The sequence below is a fragment of the Fukomys damarensis genome, unplaced genomic scaffold, assembly GCF_012274545.1.
Source record: "Fukomys damarensis isolate Sample0158 unplaced genomic scaffold, DMR_v1.0_HiC HiC_scaffold_22, whole genome shotgun sequence".
NCBI classification, from domain to species: domain Eukaryota; kingdom Metazoa; phylum Chordata; class Mammalia; order Rodentia; family Bathyergidae; genus Fukomys; species Fukomys damarensis.
Window position 1 is genome coordinate 22885852 of NW_022900934.1, and position 14965 is coordinate 22900816.

Genomic DNA, 14965 nt, shown 5'->3' on the forward strand with positions numbered 1-14965 from the left:
TTTGTGTGCGTGTGTGTGTGTGTGTGTGTGTGTGTGTGGTTTTTTTGAGGCAGGGTCTCACTGTGTGGTTGAGACTGACCTGGAACTCACTATGTAGCCCAGGCTGGTCTCAAACTCACAGCGATCCTCCTGCCTCAGCCTCCTGAGTGCTGGGATTACATCGTGCACCACCACACCTGGCGGTTCCTCCACTTTCCAGCTGTGCAGGCTGAGCAAGTCACACTTCCCTTCCTCACCCAGAAAGGAGGAGTAATAGTGTCAGCTTCCGGAGCCAGTGCGAGGACGAGATGAGACAGTGGTGCATGGAGAGCTTGGCACTGCCCCTCTCACAACTTTCTGAGAGGGAGGAACAGCCACGCACGAATGAAGAAACTGAGACTCAGACTGTGAGATGACTCGCTGAAGACACAGAGTGACTGGTAGCAGAGCTGAGACCCCCACATCAGCTCCTGGGCCAAAGAGCCAAGTTTTTTAGCCATCAGGTTGTATACAAACACTATTTTGATTCCTACCTTTTGGATGAGGAAGTTAAGCTTAAAAAAAAAAGAGAGAAAAGAAAGAACCTGCCATGGTCACGGAAAAAAACTAATGGTAAGAGAGGAATTTGAATCCGGACTTCTGGTGAAAAGCCTGTGGTCTCCCTGTGGATATGCAAAAAGTAGATGGGTGTGGAGAAGCTCCAGATTTCCAGGGCCTTTTAAACCCAGAGCAGGGATGAAGGCAAACTGGGGGATGGGGGGGGGTGCGCGCACGCGCATCCTCCTTGAGAAGAAACTGGAAGAAGCTGGTGAAACAAAAGCCTCTTTCTCAGAAGGCATCTCTGGGGACTGGGCAGAGAGGAGGGGTCTGACAAGTAGGCCTGCATCCTGTCTGGGCGAAGCTGAAGGCCAGATCTAAACAAGCAAAAGCAGCTCCAGCTTGGCCATCACCCTGCTACATGAGTCTCATTCATTCTGTCTCTCCCTCCTCCCCTCCCCTCTCCCCCTTCATCTTATCTCTGTCTCTTCAACTCCCGAATGATACTAGATGTACTAAAGGGTGTCAAGATCCCTTCCAGTTATGGGAGACCAGCAATACCTTTTCTTACAAGCTCCAGACTCCTGATCAGGCCCTGCTCCTACAGCTTCACATGGTGGCTTCCTAACCTGTCTCCTAAATCACAACAGGGTTGGGCAGTCCTTTGTTCACGTTTTGGCTGTAAAGCTAGGTGACTTCCCTTTGACAGGCCTTTACTTCTTCATTTATAGAAAGGGGACTTGTGGGCCAGGCGTGGTGGCGCACGCGTGTAATCCCAGCACTCGGGAGACTGAGGCAGGAGGATCTCTGTGAGTTCAAGACCAGTCTGAGCTACATAGTGAGTTCTAAGTCAGTCCAACCACATAGTGAGACCCTGTCTCAAAAACAAACAAACAAAAGGGGGACTTATCTTTGCCTGATCACTGTCAGGAGGAAGGACCTAAGGAGCTACCCTCAAGGTGAGCAGTCCCTAGAGGTGTCATCCAAGGCAGCCCCCCATCCCCACCCAAGCTTTTGCACTCAAACTCTCAACTTCTTCCCCTGTGATCCGTGTCCCAATGAGACAAGGACATAACTGAATCCAAGCTGATGGATGCAGCAGTAGTAGCATCAGGCCTCCTAGCAGCAGTGTCAGCCATCACTAACTTTAATACAGGGCTGCTCAGACGTGCCAGGAATGGTGCTGAATGCTTCCCTTGCATTGTCCCAGGTAATCCCCTCGGTCACCACTGGTCTCAACTGACAGATGACAGACTAAGGTTCAGCAGAGGGACGTGCCCAAGGTCACACGCAGAGCAAGTGAGAAGATGGCCAGGAAGAGAACCCATAAGAAACTTACCTTGGAGGCCACGAGTTATCCAGAATAACATTCTACCACACAGCACAACCACTTAACATTCTACCACTTAGCATCCCCAAACCTCCTCAAGCAACTAGTATTCATATAATGTATATTATTATTCAAGGGTGTCCAACTCAACTGTCTGGCTACAACAGCATGGTCCAATAGAGATATAATGTGAAGCTCATACCTGTAGTCCCAGCTACTCCAGAGGCTGAGGCAGGAGGATCACTTGAGCCCAGGAGTCTAAGGCTAACCTGAGCAACATAGCAAGGCCCCATCTTACACACAAAAAGAAATGTAATGCAAGTCACATATGTAATTTAAAACTTCCCAGGCCTAGTATGTGGCTCAGTGGTATAGTGCCTGCCTGGCAAGCACAAGGTCCTGAGTTCAAGCCCTGATACCAAAACAAAACAAACAAACAAAAAACTTCCCTGTAGCCACACTTTAAAACAGAATAAAGAAATGCCAGGCATGGTGGTGCACGCCTGTAACCCCAGCACTCGGGAGGCTGAGGCAGGAGGATTGCTGCGAGTTTGAGACCAGCCTGGGCTACATAGTGAGTTCCAGGTCAGTCTCAACTACATAGTGAGACCCTGTCTCAAAAAACCAAAAATAAATAAATTAATTAATTAAATAAAATAAAAAAGAATAAAGGAATAGGTGACATTAATTTTATAATATAGTTAACCAAATATATCAATTTCAGCATGTGCTCAATATAAAAAAATATTATTTAGCCTGGTATAATGGCACACACTTGCAATCCTAGCTATTCGAGAGGCTGAGGCAGGAGGGTCACACCTTTGAGGTCAGCAAGAACAACTTAGGTAGAACTTATCTCAAAAAAGGAACAAAGATGGGGACCTAGCTCAGTGGCAGAGCATTTTCCTAGCATGGGGAGCACTGGCTTCAACACCTAGTACTGCCAAAAAGAAAACAGAAGAAAGTGTTTAGGGATCTTATATTTTTTCTTTTCATACTAAATTTTCTAAATCTAATGTACCTTTTACATTTACAGCACATCTTGATTCAGATGCTGAATTTTCATCAAATATTTAGATTCTCTTAGCCTTCACAATTGAAAAAGTATATTTATGAATCTAAGTTCCCTAACACTTATAGAGATGTATGTATAACTTGAATTTTTTTCTCAATGAATTTATTGGTACTTTTTAGATGAGTTTTTAACTAATTAAAATTAAATAGCATATCAAATAAAAATTCAGTTCCTCAATCACACTAGGCACACGTGACCAATGGCTGCTATGGGGGGCTGCAGCTCTGCAGTCAAGTTCTCGGGCACAGGGGCTGGTGGCCTCCTTGGCTCTAACCCCAACTATGCCTCTGAGGTAAAGTCGTGTCTGAATAGTATGGTTTCTACTCATTTAACAAATCCCCATAGAGCCTAATACTAATATCTACCTCTGGTACCTGTCATATTCACAAAGACAGCGACAAAGAGATGTGAGGACCCCATGTTCAAAGCATAACACTGGCTCAGAGAAGTAGGCCACCTGCACAAGGTCACCAGCTTTGATGGGCCCGCTGACTTGAAGCCTTAGCTCCGACCCTAAAAGGTGGCAGGGGCCTGCCCTGAGGCTTGGTTTCTAAGGAAAGAAATAACCCTTTGCCCTATTCTCAGGGGGCCCTGCTCCCCCAGTCTAGTGGCAGAAAATGGCCCAAAATAGAAAACCCAGAGAAGAGGCTAAAAGGGACAGAGAGCAGGAGAAAGATATGCTCTGTGAACTGTGTTGTGTGGAGGACCTGTGAGGAGGGCTTAGGCCACTGCGATCCTATCCTAATCCCCTCACTGCTACCTAGCAAGAGGCAAAGCCAGTACTCTGGGTGGGTCCTCAGGGCTCTGCCACCCTCCCCCAAAAGCTCTCACGTAGAGACCCTTGGACTAGGGCCAGAGCCAGTACTCACCTTCCAGGGTCACCTCAGCTGGTGGCAAGGGAAAGAGTCCAAGTAGCAGCCTGCCTCCCTGGGGGGGAGAGGGCTCTGGAAACAGATCCCAGAGTAGGGAAAAGGTGGCAGGTAAAAGCCAGAAAAACCTGGGCTCCACCCACACTAAGGAGTATGGCCAGCCTGCAGTCCCCTCCCGCCTGCCCAGCACTGTGAAACTCTCACCAGTTATTAGGTTTAACAATTAACTCTGATTGGTTTCCAGTTCAGCAGGAGGTAGTTCCAGCTAGAAATCCCATGGGGTGGGGGGTGGGGTAGCAGGACTTGGAAGGGGCAGAGAGTGAGAAGGAAGAGGGGGACCAGAGACTTCTCACCTCCTCCCCCCGCCTCTTTCTACCAATGTGGCACAGCCCTCTGCGCTAAAGGGTGGTGGCATAAATTCCATGAGACTAGGAGTCATGCCTGGCAGGTACTCAATAAACATTTTTAATCAAGAAATAAGGTGCTGGATATTAAAACAGGTTAGATGGCTGAACAGGCTGATAGAGGAGCAGGGAATGAAAGCAAGACATGGTTTGGCCTGGGCCGGGTGCTCCTTGACCCTTTCGATCCCAGGACCTCACAAAGACTGGGACAGCAGCCATCTAGGGTTGAAATCTCCCAGCCCTGGACAGATGTTGCTCCTGACTCCTCTTCCTAGCAGGGCCTTGGAAGGCCCTGGCTTCTTCACAGTTAAGGAGGCGATACCACCCCAGCACAGGGCAGGATGGTGCCAAGCCCAAAGTGCTAGGGGGCCTGAGCTGTTCTAGTGCAATCTCTTGCTGCTTGGCAACAGCCACCTCTTCTCAGGCCACCCCCTGATTTCCCCCACATCCCAATATTCCCCTGGCTCCCACCTATATGGCCCTTTCTTCTTCTCCGGAAGGAAAGCCTGGAATGGTGACGGCTCCAACCCACTTGAATCCCACTCACCTGAAATCACACATGTCCTGGCAACAGATTGCTCCCGATTTGATGTTGGTTCATCATTTGCATCCTCCTCGGGTTCCCTGGTGCCTTCCTCATCCTTCTCCCTGCCCCCTAACACAAGTCTGGGTTCGCAGCCCACCACAAACTCATGGGGGCCAGTTCCTCCAAGGTTCCTGGGCAATACCTCCCTGTCCTGGGTTTCTGCTTCCCGCCTGTCTGATGTGGTAGAAGGAACTGGATTAAGAGATCATAGCTTCTGCTCTGATCTTTAGAAATTCTGACATTTCTGGGATCATTTTGTACTTGAACTTCAGAGAAATCAGTATTCATATAGTAACCTTGGTCAGATACACAAACATCCCTGTAGAGGCCCAGAACTAAAGCCCAATGAAGTCATTCTCAGCTCCAACCCAGACAGGGATGGGCCAAGCTCTGTGCTCCCTGATCCCAGCCCTGCTTAGAGCTTCCGTGGCTTCCCGATGCCTCCACTGTAAAGGCCTCACTTTCCTGCCGTACCTCCCAGCCTTCTCTTCTGCTCTCCTTAGCAGCATTGAGAACCATCACTCCTCCCCATGCTTCTTGGCAAGACAAAGCTTGACACGCCCTCCACCTGAGGTACTGACTCGGAGCCCCTTTCCTGTGCAGATTCTGGAGCTGCCTCAGCTTCCATTCTGCTCTCCCTGCACCCTGCGCCCTTCACACTTATGCTTCTCCATCCTCCACAGGAAACACCTGCCTCCCAGGCTCTTGGTGCCCTTTCTGCTTCCTGACACTCCAGCTCAATGTCACCGATGGCATCTACAAGACCGTTCACCGCTCAACTCACTCAGCCACGTCTCTGCTACATGCTGACTCCCTGTGTTAGGGCCTCAATGGCTCTACTTGACCTTCAGACCCTGGAGACCCTGGAAATCCTGTTATGACTACTACTATCTCCCTCTGGCCTCCCAGCACAATGCTCAGAATATAGTATGTGACTGCTGAAACTACAGGATAATTACCATTAAGTAAAAAATAATGAACTAGAATTGTTTACCAGGTATTTGATCTTTACAGTGTTATCGGAGCACACACATAAAACTTCAGTTAACTTTCCCCAGCCCCCCAGTAGACTTGGTATTCCTATGCCTAAACTGACAAAACTGAGGCTCAGAGAGAGGAAGTAACTTGTACAAGGTCACATAATCAGGAAATGGCAGTATCAAGACTGGAATTCAAGTTCTTAGCCAGTGTCTTACTTAGCCTGTTTCCAAGCCCCGAATAAAGGAGGGGATATGTGAGAAGTTGTGGCCTGCCAGTAATGTTGGCTAGAGGAGCACCAAAGAAATGAGCCCACCCCAACAACAGAGACAGATTCTGCCAATGAAACTTCACAAGCCTGGAGTAAGTGCCTACTCTGTGCATAGCCTTATGCTAGGGAGCAAAGAATGAGACATGAGACATTCCACTATTTAAAGGCTCATAACCTAATGAGCGAGACAAGCCACCTCCCTTGATAAAGCTAAGACTGAGCAGAGCTTGCCCCAGAAGGGAACAGATAAGGTGTTAAAGGAATGCAGAGGAGGTAAAGAGAATCTCATTGTGTGGTGGGGAGGGCTCACCGGCTTTGTGGGACAGAGGCTGGCATCTGGGCTGAGCCTTGACAAAGGGACAGGATTTTGACAGGGATTGGGGAGGAATAATAGAGGGAGCAAGGGCAAAGACACAGGTGAGTGCTGGGTGCGTCCCAGGAGCCTCTGGAAAGGCGTTTTCCCAGCCCTCCCCTTGGCACTGGCCCAGATGTCCAGCCATGAGCTTCCCCAGACTCACAGGCACCTGGTGCGTTTAGAGTAAACGGGCAGAGAAAGGAAGAGAAGGCCTGGGCGCCTGGGAGTGCGATTTAACAGAAATCAGAATGCATCCAACCGGAATCCTAGGAGATAGAAATGCCCAAGAGGGCAGCCCCACTACAGGCAAGTGAAACGAGGAAGGCAGCAAGAACATCAGAGAGCATGGGGTGGGCAGCGGGGGACCCAGCTTCCAAAAACCCAGATCAAGCTATCCAGGACCTTGATGTTATCCTGTTCAACGTCCATTTTACATTTGGGAAAACTGAGGCCCAGACAGGAAGGGTCTGGACCATAGTCCCTCAACACCTGTTTAGCAAAGCCAGCAGTGTACCTAGAGACACCAGGGACCAGCCTCCTTCATCTGGCTCTGCCATCAGCTTCCTGGTGACTCTTCTCCAGACATTCTTTCCAACCCATTAAACGGCCCTGAGGACACTGGCACTGGCAGTGTAGTGCACTGGATGCTGGCACTGTGGAAAGGTCAGGGCCCCTTAAGTTACATACCGCTCCTCCCTGAGGTTCCAGTCAATTGCAGATAGGAACTTCTCCCTCAGAACTTGTCCTGGCGCTTTGAAGTACTGTGTCGGATGTGGGATGTCCACTAAGTGAGCCAGAGCTGTGTGGTGGCAGAACCGTCTTTTCGGACTTCCACAAGACAGCGGGTTCCCCCTGTCGGCTGTCCTGACCCCCACAGAGAGGAGTGTGCCCAGGAAGCCAGCTGCACCCGGCAGGTCAGCTAATTCTAACCTCAAAGACCAAGCGGCTCCGTTTTCTCCTTGTCTCAATTTTCCCTCTCTGAGCAATGAAAAATAAATTTATCATTTATTTCTTTTGGGGGAAAAAGGAAAGAAAAGAAAGGTCAGTGCCCCAACGTGGTAGAGAGCATAGGCCTAGGAGGCAGGAGTCCTAGACTGGAAAAGCTGCTCTTAGGAGTAATTTGTTCTTAGAATCTGAGCAAATGTATGCCCTTCTGTGGAGCCCTACGTGTTCTTGCAGGCCCATCCGGGCAGTCAGTATGGGAAAGCCTCAAGAGTACCTGTGGCCTTTGGACAGATCCAGATTTAAATCCCAACTTAGTAGTTGCTAGCTGAGGGCTAGAAAGGCCTGGGTGAGTTATTTAGCTTCCTTTGAAGAAACAGGGACTGCAACCTCTGCCATACTTGGTAATTGCTAGGATTAAAAGACATAAAGTAGCCAAGCATTGTGACACATTACTGTAATCCCAGCACTCTGGTAGGCAGAAGCAAGAGAATCACAAGTTTGAGTCCAGCCTAGACAATTTAGTGAGAACAAAATTCTGTCTCAAAATAAAAAAGGCTAGGATGTAAAGGTGTCGGGTTCAATCCCCAGTACCAAAAAAAAAAAAAAAAAAATGCTGTAAAGCACATGGAGCACTTAGCACAGGCTTGGCACACAGAAATCAGTAAAGGCTGTAGTGATTTCTAAGGCACAGGGTGAACCTCTTGTGAAGATCATCTAGGCTTTCTAATTCTCCCAAAACGGCCATCTGAAGTGGGTTTGAAAACTTAACCCTTAGACTTCTAATCTAGAGAGAAGGTGGGGAGAGGAAAGAGGGAAGACAAAGAAAAGAGAATGAGAGAAAACCCCAAAAGTGGAGGAAAGGAAGGGGGAAGGTTCAAGGGGCTCAGGGTGAGGGAAAGGAAGATGACTTGATGGAAACTGCCAGAACAGGGTAAGCCTCTCTTCTCTCCAGAGCCTCCCCATGGCAAGGCTTAGAGACACAGCCTGCCAAAAAGTGCCACCCTGGCTGTCAATGGAGCATTGAAGCCTTGGGTTACCTCCACGTGCTACCTCCCCATGCTGCTGCCTGGTGGTGGCTTCCTCCCCGCCCACTGGAGCAGACAGGGATGCTCACAGCCAAGCCCATAACCAAACAGTGTGCTGATTGGGAAGCAGCACAGGCTCACTCAGGGACCCAGAGAGCCCTTTCTTGCCATTCTGATCCTGACTCAGCAGGAACCTTCCCTGCTAGGTCCCTACCTCTGGGACCTACACAAAGAGCCCCCCAGGCCTCTACATGCCCCCAGATCCTACTTCTGGGGCTAAAGTTGCAACTGGGGAAAAATATTATTCAGCCCTTAAACAGGAGCTGTGAAGCAAGTATTCTAATTGCCACTGGCTGGCTGTGTTAACTTTGGATGTCACTTCTTTTTTTTGTTTTGTTTTGGGTTTGTTTGTTTGTTTGTTTTTGAGACAGGGTCTCACTATGTAGTTGAGACTGACCTGGAACTCACTATGTAGCCCAGGCTGGTCTCGAACTCACAGCGATCCTCCTACCTCAGCCTCCCTAGTGCTGGGATTACAGGCGTGCGCCATCACGCCCTGCAAGAATTTTTTTTTTTTTTTGGTACCGGGGATTGAACTCACTTGCGAGGCAGGTGGTGGAACCACTGAGCTAAATCCCTGGCCCTGTATCACTTCTCTCTGAGCATGACTTCATGAGTTTCCCTCCCCAGGCTAACGAGAGCAACAAGAACAATCTCTGGGAACCAGCAAGGTCCTCCCAACCTGACAGTGGTCCCGCCATGCTGCAGGGCACGAAGGGGCACAGAAGACCCACCTGGGGAGAAGAGTGGGCTCAGCTGGGCTCTGCTGAGAGTACAACAGTTGTGGCAATGGCTAAAGGTTATTATGATGATGACTATTATAATTAAAAATCACAGCCAACAACCCCTTAAGCAATTTACAGAGCGTTCTCATTATCTCCTGGGATTCTCAAACAGGTGAGGTAGGTAGGGCTAGATGATGACTCTTCACATTTGGCAGATGAGGGAAATGAAGTAACTTGCCCCAGCTATGAAGGGCAGAGAAGGGTAAGCTGAAGAGGAAGTAATGATTATCGAGTGCCTACCGTATGCCTAGGTATCCCCCAGCTCTTATCTTCACCATGTCTCAGCACCACAACACTTGTAAAAGCTACTATCCCCATTTCACAGAAGAGGAAACCGAGGCTGAGAAAACAAATGCTTTACCCTAATTCTCATGGCTGCTCTGTTCAAAGCCTGAATTTGGACCCAGATTTGTAGGATTCCATGGCCTCTTTTTCCATCTTGCTGTCTGTACTGAGTTGAATAGTGACACCCCCTTCTCCAAATTCCTGTCTACCTAGAACCTCAGAATATGACCTTTTTTAGAAATAGGCTCTTTGCAGATGTAACTAGTTAAGTTAAAATCAGGGTAAGTCTTAAACCTACTGTAATATGGCAGGTGTTTTTATAAGAAAAGGAGGAGACACAGAGATGCAGGGAGAAAGTCATATGATGACAGAGGCAGATGATACAGCTGCAAGCCAAGGCTCACAAGTGGCAGCTACCACAAGCTAGGAGAGAGAAGCCTGGAACCAATGGAGCCCTACCCGGACCTCCAAAAGGTACCAAGCCTGATGATGTCTGATTTCAGACTTCTAGCACCCAAAATTGTGAAAATAAATTTCCATGGCTCTAAGCTCCCTGGCTTGCAGGACTTCCTGACAGCAGTCCTGGACATTATTGTGTCCTTTGAGTAACAGACCTGTGACTCTTACACTCTAGTTTTCAGATTTCCAATCTTTTGGCAGCTGATGGGAGTGGGTGGTAAGGAAACCTGGGGGCCCTTGAGAAATCAGTCCATCACAGGAGCTCCTTGATGTTCTGGGCCTGGGTCCTCCACCCACCCTGCTGGGGCCTCCCACCAAGTTTGTTTAGCAACCCTGCCCAGTGTCCTGGTCAACAATGATCCCTTCTGCCCTAAATCATCCTCTACCACCACCTGGAGAACTGTTTTGAAATGCAAATCCGTTCCTTCCGGGTTGGCTCCACCCTTCCAGGAGCCCTACCACCTGTGGTACTTGGGCAAGCTCTCTAGTCAGATCTGGCTCTAACCTTCCCCTCAGCCTTATCTCCAGCCACTCACTCCACATACCCCCACCACCCATCACCTCTGCTCCCCCACTGGGAACCATCTGGGGTTCCCCTAACAAGCCATGCTGCCTTTGAGCTCTCTGTTCCAATGAGCTAGAAGACCAAACCCAACCCACAATCACCTCTGTTCTGCATGAAATCTTTTCCTCCATAAGTAACCACACCCTGGCCCCACCTACATTACCCTTGTGGTATTCCATCTTTACATGGCTGTTCCTACCTCCAGTCTGTGAACACTGTTGAATTTATTTCTCTTTCTGGGGCCTAAGGCCCAAAACAAAGACATTAAGTGTGGAGTAGCCATACAAGTAATAAGATATAACATTTATCAAATGTTTACATATAGTGTCCACATCATGCTAAGCATTCAGTACCTGTTGCCTCATTTAATTCTCAAAACAATCCTTTGAAACACAGACTATTAATGATCCTGTTTCATAGCTGAGAAAATGAAAGATAAAATTATTTGCTCAAGTCCATGCAAATAGTATATGGCAAAGCCTGAACAACTCCAGAGCCAGTGCTAATAACCATCACAACAGTCCTTCCTTATCAGAGGCTTCACTGTCTATGGTTTCAGTTACCTGTAGGCAACTACAGCCTGGAAGTATTAAATGGAAAATTCCAGAAATAAACAATCCATAAATTTAAAAGTATAGGGTGTTCCAAGTAGCATGATGAAATTTCTAACACCATTCTGCTCTGTCCTTCCTGGGATGTGAATCATTCTTTTGTCCAGTGTATCTCCCCTATAGACATTATCTGCCCATTAGTCACTTGGTAGCCATCTTAGATCAAAATATAGTTATCAAAGCCGGGGATTTAGCTCAGTGGTTCTGTCGCCTGCCTTGCAACCACAAGGTCCTGAGTTTGATACCCGGTACCAAAAAAAAAACTCAGTGGTGCCACCGCTTGCATTGCAAGTGCAAGGTCCCAAGTTTGATACCCGATACAGAAAAAAAAAAAATGTGTGTGTGTATTATATATTTATTTATTTATTTATCGGATCGGCTGTTGTGTTTCTACCCAATGATTGTATTCAATCCTTTTATATATAATAATGGCTCCAAAACACAAGAATAGTGATGTGAGCAGTTTGGATATGCTGAAGAGAAGCCATAAAGGGCTTCCTTTAAGTTAAAAAATGAGAAGTTCTTTGTTTGTTTGTTTGTTTGTTTTTGTTTTTTGAGACAGGGTCTCACTATGTAGTTGAGACTGACCTGGAACTCACTATGTAGCTCAGGCTGGTCTTGAACTCACAGAGATCCTCCTGCCTCAGCCTCCGGTGCTGGGATTACAGGCGTGCACCAACATGACCGGCAAAAGTGAGAAGTTCTTAATAGGAAAAAGAAAACATAATATATGTAGGGTTCAGTACTGTCCGTGCTTTCAGGCATCCATTAGGGGTCTTGGAACACGTCCTTGATAGGTAAGGGGGAATTACTGGCAGATAAGGAACATAAGATGTAGAAGTTAAAAAGACAGATAAATTTGCTTGAGAAAAGTCTGTGTCCACGCCAGGAATTTAGCTTAGTTGTTCTGGTGCCTGCCTCAAAAGCACAAGGACCCGAGTTTGATCCCTAGTACCAGAAAAAAAAAAGTTTGTGTCCTGCTTAGACAGTATGTTGTCAAGGCTTTGGGGGAAATTTTCGTTGTCATTTAGCATCATCTCTCATTTTATAAATTAATTCATTAGAAAAATTTATTGAACACAAAGCATAAGTTAGGAACTGTATGGGACACCAGAAAGATTAATAAGTTCCAGTCAAGTGAGGGAAGACAGCCAGCCAAACAACTAACAAGTTCGTGTATGATTACAAATTCTCATAAACCTTATGAGAAATAGCAAGCTCTAAGAATGTATACCAGGAAAAACTGATTTAGTCTAGGGAATTGGCAAATGCTCCCCTGAGAAAATGACTGTTATGGTGAAATCTGAGGAGTGGAAGTTCACTCAGATAAGAAGCAGGAGATCATGTATGCCAGACGGAGGGAATAGCACCTGCAAAATTCCAGAGACAAGAGCTCATGATGCCTGAGTGACTGGTTTCAGAAGAGTGGGCAAGGACTGGATCTGGTAGGTCAAGGCAGTCTGGGGAAACTGAACAGAGCCCAGAATTCCCATTCTGAAAACCTGGCCCAGAGCAGTCACTGTTGAAGAGCCATTGCATTAGCCAGTGAAGCTGTGATCACAAGGAAGACCTGGGACTTGAAACCAGAACCTCTACCTACCAGATTGGGCTTGGGGCTACTCAGATGTTTCAACCTGGAATTGATGACACTTTGAAGACCACTGTTCTACAGCAGAGAGAGGGACGCTGGAGGTGGTGAATGGGGACCATGGCCTGGGTCTGTGGGGGGAGGAATGATGGATTCTAAATTTGGGTAACAAAGAGGCAGGCTCTAACTCTGGGCAAGGGACGGGGCCTCAGAGATCTTCATCCAACCCCCTAGATGCTCAGCCAGGAAATAGGGACCCAGAGAGTTTAGATTCTTTAACATAAGAGAGGCTTAATAAAAATTATGTTGGATGAATAGATAAGTTCATGAAGAGAGTTTGAGCAAAGTCAAAAGGTGACTCCTGGGCCAGACTGCAGGGCCCCTGAGCACCAGGGCAGAGCCTTTCCCTCGTCCTGAGAGTCAGAAAAGGAGACAAGCTCAGCTTTTCCCAGACTCTGCTGCCTTTGGCAGAGAAACACTGTAATCATTGCAGAAATCTGCTGTTGGCCCCCAAATCTATCACCCATCCACCTTCCTTCCTTTTACACTCTCAGCTCCCTCCTTTTACATTCTGATTCCTGTGCACTGATCCTGGCAAGCCACACAGCAGAGGGAGGTGGAGTCACGAGGAAGAACTGTAACCGAAGGAAGTCTCAGTTTTTCTCTATCTTTGTATCTCTGTCAAACTCCAATCTACTTACATTTCAATACCAATATCTGAAACCCATAAAGCCAGAGACAAAATCCTCAAACTTCCTTTTCACCCAGTTTTGCTAAAATAGTGTGGCCCTGGGCAGATCTTTTTAAATTCCTATTCCAGTTGGCAGCAAAATGGCACTTCTCTTGCAAACCCACATGCAGACTCACTAGTACACAATACCTATTATATATACATAAAAGCAAATATACCAAAACTTATAAAAACAGGCACCATGTACATCAAAAGATACCATAGTCACTGTTCATTGATAAAACATATGTATGTGCCCAAATACACCCGAAATGCACAGAACACACACATGCACAGACTACAGACCTAGAAATGTATGCAGCCCCCGTACATGAGGGCAAGGGTACATACACCCAGAGACGTCTCTCAAAGTACAGTGGTCTCCTGACAGGGATTCCTTGGAGTGGCGGCACCGGCCCTTTAAGAGAGTGATTCTCCCTCTTAAAGCTTTTAGGACACGTGAACTGCTGCTCTCCGGCAAGGCAAGGCAAGGGTGAGGGTGAGGGTTGAGGGTAGGAGTGCTGCCGACCTGGCCAGGCTGAGTCTGGCCCTGGGTGACACTTCTTGTGCCACGACGAGGAAACTGATCTCTGAACCCGCTGGGTAACCAGCCTTGGGACCGCCTGCGCCCACACCCATGCCTTCATCTACCGGCCCCTACACACCCCTCCACCCATCCTTTGAGCACACACGGAGGATCGGGGCAGGACACGCCCTCCGCTCTAGCTGTGCCGGGGACTCGGGCTGCACTGTCAGCCTGGCTCCCCCCGACCGGGGTGTGGCAGCCCACCTGCCAGCAGGGATTCTCCGCCCGATCACCCACGCCCCCGCCGCCGCCCACCGCCCAGGCCAGGAGCCCCGTTCAGGGCGACAGCAGCGCCTCGGCCACCGCCCCCCCCACCCCTTCCTCCCGGCAGTGCTGAGACAAAGCCGCGCACACGCACACGGGGGCTACGCGGGGCTACGCGGGCGCATACCCGCCCTCACACGCGCACACACGGGGAGTCACACCGGCGCGCACACAGCGACACACACACTGCCACAAGCAAAGCCACAGAGACACGGCCTCACCCAGGGGTACACACACTGCTGCACATTCGGACACACCCTCTCACTGGCACATCGCGGAGAGACACACGCAGACACCAGACCCTCACCCAGACACATATCACCCAACCCAGACCGCGGGGACACACCGGGCACACCCCTTACGCACGGAAATGCACACCCGGCGCACACGCGCGCGCGCACACACCCCCCAGCATTCACTTGCACACGGGCACAAGCGCACTCACACCCAGCACACCCGGAAACGCGGACCCCGACAAACGTACCCAGTACCGAAAGGCACAACTCGAAGCTCGGGGTCGAAGACCGAGACCGTATCCCCGGTGATCGCCCGGCCTGCGCGCGAGAGCGGAGCTTGGGCTCCTAGGGCCAGGGAGGCGGCTGACCTGCAGTGGCGGGGCGGCTTCCGGGCACCGTCTGTCCCTCGGTCGCTGTGTCTGGTAGCCGCCCGAGCGGGGTG

General features: G+C 48.9%; 1 protein-coding gene across 4 annotated transcripts in view; it reads right to left on the minus strand.

Moving 5' to 3' along the window:
- The window catches only part of Epb41l1 (erythrocyte membrane protein band 4.1 like 1), a 129757-nt gene that overhangs the window by 114350 nt on the left and 442 nt on the right, over nt 1-14965 (minus strand). Inside the window, exon 1 of one of the 4 annotated variants that reach the window (XM_019209922.2) lies at nt 14892-14956. The exons of 1 other annotated variant lie outside the window; for it this stretch is intronic. The gene's annotated coding sequence lies outside the window, so the exon portion shown is untranslated. 2 more of the 4 variants (XM_019209923.2, XM_033766998.1) reach the window with 2 other exon arrangements.